The sequence below is a fragment of the Hoplias malabaricus genome, chromosome 2 (genome assembly GCF_029633855.1).
Source record: "Hoplias malabaricus isolate fHopMal1 chromosome 2, fHopMal1.hap1, whole genome shotgun sequence".
Lineage (NCBI taxonomy): Eukaryota > Metazoa > Chordata > Actinopteri > Characiformes > Erythrinidae > Hoplias > Hoplias malabaricus.
Genome location: NC_089801.1, coordinates 68,276,107 through 68,280,925, shown reverse-complemented (window position 1 = coordinate 68,280,925; position 4,819 = coordinate 68,276,107).

Here is a 4,819-nt window from a genome sequence, read left to right as displayed (position 1 = left end):
ATCGTACATTTCCCAAATTGAATCTCCCTCTCCGTCTTTCTTTGTGTTAATCTGTGAAAATAATTTCCTGGATAAAGACCATTGAGCATGTGTTTTCACATTTTAATTTTATTACCATTTCCAAAGTGTATTATTATTATTTTTTTGTTGAAATGTAGAAATAAAGAAACATAATCATTAAAAAAAAAGGAGAGTCCGTGTGTAGCGTGATCTGGAACTGTTTGCGTAAATCATTCTGTTGTACAGTGAGGCAGATGTGAATATGTTTACACTGTACTTCAGTGAACTGGAGCTGCCTCAGGTTTGTTTGTCTCCAGTTCTGGCACCTGGCAGAGGGGCTGTGTTTACCAGCAGATTTGAAGTATCTGGAGAGAGAGAGAAACATGAGTAATCCAACTATTATCAATATTTACTTTCTCTCCCGCTAATGCATAGATCTCTATTGCAAACATGGCCGCTGAGGAGGTTCACAAATAAATGAAATGGCTTTTTTTTTGTAGCTCCATCCTAATGATCCTTGCCATGGCTTAATCGGCCCTGCTTTGTGTAAACATTTAAAAATTAAAAACATATCACTTATTCCTCGGGGCATATATTGAACCAAGCTTTAAATGGGCCACAAAAATTGCTACCAGTTCCTTTACATCTATCAGTCCTAAAGAGAAGCAATGTTTGGATGTTGTAATAAAAAAATGAGACGTTTCTAATGTAATAAAATATCAGAGATATTATAAGTGGATGCGTTCATTTGAAATTGATATGATATATTTTCAGGCTCCTTGGTGTATCAAAATGACAAATGACTCCTAAATACTCTATGGTCAAAACTCAGTGAAAATGACTCAATCAACTCTCAGGGCATTACGGTCCCTCTACTAACTCAAGAAGACCACCAAGCTGCCATCTGCCCATGACGGGCATTTGGTCCAATGCCTAGTCACCCATGTCGTCTGCATCTGTTGCCATGGCTTGATGAGGCCTCAGCAGTGTCAAAACCTGCCTGCATCAAGAACGCACGTATGCAATTTATCGGCGATTGATTTTTCTCTTTTTTGAGCTTGTGGCCCGTCACGAACGTGGTGGGTGTAATGGAGGATGAAAGCATGCTGTAAACCACTGCTCCCTCTTTGGCGTATTCTTTTGTGTATTTGGATCGATGGGCCTTGAAGTATGGATTCTGTGAGAAAGATGTCAGGGGAGGCCGGGCAGCTGGTCAGCTGCTTTCTTTGTGCATTCCGAGGACACATGTTTAAGTGCCGTGGTCAAGATTATCATTACCGGGAGAAGACGGACCTTAGACAGGAGCAAAGCAACTGGCTTTGAAGAAGACACTTCAGCAATGTGGTTTACAAGATTGACACCCACCTCCCCCCTCCCAGCCAATGACAGCAAGCTCTTTAAGCTATTTTTCAAACCTATGAATTATGGTATTTATCGTATTTCTAATTAAATCAAGCCATAATCCACAAACCAGCATTGGCAGGTCTGTGTTGAAAGCTCACAGGCTTTAGGGAATCAAAGTGACAGGATAATCTAGCTAGGTTCACATCTGACATTAGGAAGCCTTAGACCTGGATATTACAGAGTTTTAAGTGTTTATCCGAATCTATCCAAACGTAGCAGAAGGTTCTCTAACTTACATGGCGTGCACACAAACAATTAAAACCTAATCTGGAATCCAGCATGCGCAGTTCTAATCCAAGTTTTTTTTTTCCTTCCTCCCTGCGTAGGGGCTGTTGCCAAGGAATTTTGGAATGTCATCCAACGTTCCAAACTAAAACCCTGAAAATCCATGAAATGTTCCAGTCAACAAAATTACAAATCCTCTACACCAGTATGGTCATCAAAAAGCTCTAGCTTTGGGATTTCAAGTGGCGAAAGATTATGATTTACAGACACAGACTCTGCAGTGATGGGATTTGGATTGATTTAAAATGATCTTGTAAGATTTTTTGCCTTAAGGAATAAAAAAAAAAAAAAAAAAAAATACAAACAACCATAGTTTTCTCGTGTTAAGACGTATCAAAAGACTTTGCACTGGCAAGAACAGCTGCTCACTTTTCTTAGATATTTAGCTTTTGATATTTGATATTATGATCTGGACATTGAAAACTGCTGTATGTATTGATGTCTTAAGTGTTTCACTCACAAATGAGACTCTTATGTTAACGCGAATGTCAGCAAGAGCCTATAAACCCTTCAGTACGCTGCAAAGTCCTCTAACTCTTTGGACGACAACTTTCATTAGCATTCATTATATTGTCAACGGATCAATTAATCAGTGACTTAATTCTCTTTCTTGTTGAAATAAAAGACATAGGAGGGAGCTGTTTTGAAGGCTATGGTCATTTGAAACCTTTGCTAACCCTTCCCTGCCTGTAATAGCCACATACCGTTCCACTTCAGTGTCCCGCTAACTGATTTTTAATCAACTGGTTTGCATAAGGACTGGTAGGAGGTCACCACCCAGAGGAACGAGGGGTCATGGCTTCCTCCTCAGCTGACTGGGTGGTCAAAAGCAGGAGTAAAAGCCTAGCAATGTAATGCGCTAACTCTGTTTGCTAGCATTTAGCATTGGGCAAAAATCATTTCTTGCCCTGAGGAGTTTACAGTGTCAATGACTTGCTATTTATTGTCCTTCTAGCATTATGGGTGCTATCAATCAGTAAGAGTTAGTGCTTTGTGTGCAGGTTAATGCCCAGAAACAGAGGGGAATTATATCCGTGTGTGGCTGAGGGGGGACAATAGTGAGGGGTGAGCGAATGAATGCAGGAGAGTGAATGGGAGTGAACGATATGGGCGTATTTGGAAAATTACCCATCACACTCTGGGTATCACACACACACGACACAATCCTACCGGGACAGCTTGCCAGACAGGGTGGATTGACACACACACACACACTCGCAGTTGCCCCTCTGCCTGCTCCGGCTTGGGAAAATGAAGACGTTCATTAACCAGAGAGGATTAGCGAGTGCTTAAATCATTATGGTAATACGAGGCTGGGTGTGGGCCGATAAATGTAGACTTACCTTATCAAGGCAAACACCTTTAAGTACAAGTCTCTCTCTGGAATTTCCACTTGGTATGATTGTTCTGGACCCCTCTTCCATTTACCATAAACACATTGTTAGCAAGTGGCCATCTTTTTCTCAGTCTCTTGGTGGTGTTGGGTTTGATGAAGTTGCTGTTTTACACTGAACTTGGCCCAGTTCCTCATTTAAAAACTGAAAGTATGTAAACAAATGGTAAAATGTCAGTCTGGTCCAATTGAGTTTAAATGAATCTGAATAGCTCTTTTCACAACTGGCACTGTCCTAAAGCAGCTTTACCCAATTCCAAGTCTTAACCCCAAGTGTGCATTGCTGAGGCCACAGTGAGAGTAAGAAAACACTCTCGGAACAAGAGGAATAACCCTTAAAATACTCAAAAATGGGAAGCTTTCTTCCTTTCGTTGACACCAGAGCAAAGCATTAAAACTATAAGAGCATTATGAATAAATCTGATAGATTGATTAATAAATATGCAATAGTGGGTATACAGAAAATTGCATGCTAGGACAGATCCATATTTGTTGCAGTGTGACAAGTTCTTGAAATAATTATTTCAGATTGTTTTGATTGTTTCATTGTGTAAAGTGGAACGGTACATGTGGAAATGAAACTGGCAGATCACTGAAGGTGTGGCTCTCTTGCATTCATGTCCTCAGATGGAGAAATAGCCATGAAGAAGAATAACATTTCAGTTCAAATCTGGCAAGTTGGAACTGCTGACCCCTCTGGTGGACATATGTACTTGCAGAGAATGTGAGAATATTTTGTAGCAGGTGTTGTGCTGAGTTCATTTTCCTTAAGTGGATTTATATGATGATTTTGCACACATAAGTAACTGAAACTGAAAAAAACAAAAAACAAATATATATATATATTGGGACATTATTTTCCAAACAAGCCTCCATTCACTTGTCTGCCCTTTGCCTCTCAGCCAGTGCTCCATGACCTAGGAGCCAGCCATCCATGTCCCATGAGTATGTGCTCTCCCAGTAAACATTTAGCCGTTGATTCAACGTTGAAATAATGTAATGACTGCCGTCTAATTAACGTTCTCTTAAGGTTGAAAATGAAAGTTGAAAAGACGTCCAAACACAGACATTGAAAAGATAACTATTAGACGTATTTTGGACGTCCACTGACGTTATTAATTGGTCCCGAAATAAATTACTTGTATAAAACGTGTTTTGGACGTCCACTGATGTTATCGATTGGTCACCACTTGATAACTAACTTATTAAGATGGATTTTGGACGTCCATTGACGTTTAAAATATGTCCTTGACGGACAGACTACTTTTAGACCTATTTTGAAAGTCCAGGGACGTTCCTTGTTTACTGGGCTTTCCCCTACCACTAAGAAGCCAGAAAATAAGTAAATGCTGCTTGTTTTATGGTGTAAGAGAAAATCAGAACTAAGAGTATGCGACAGGTGAGAGTTTGTGAGAGTTTGGATCTTAAATGTTTACGTTTTGGGCTCAAATACAGTGCAGCTAACACAAAGCGGAACGGACCATTCTGTGTGGAATGGAAATGTCCAAACTGAAATCAGATTTCTCCCTCATAAATTTTGCCCATTTAAGGTGGAATGGAAAGGTCATTTAAGGAATACCTTAACATTTGAATAAAAGCTGAAGTGAACCTTGAAAAGTTAAACAAGTTTAAGGCAGAACAGAAATTAGAATTTGAATCTAACAGAATTCTTTTTTCATATCGAAACAAATATTCAATTAAAGAACTTAAAACATTCACAAGTTTATTTTCCAACTG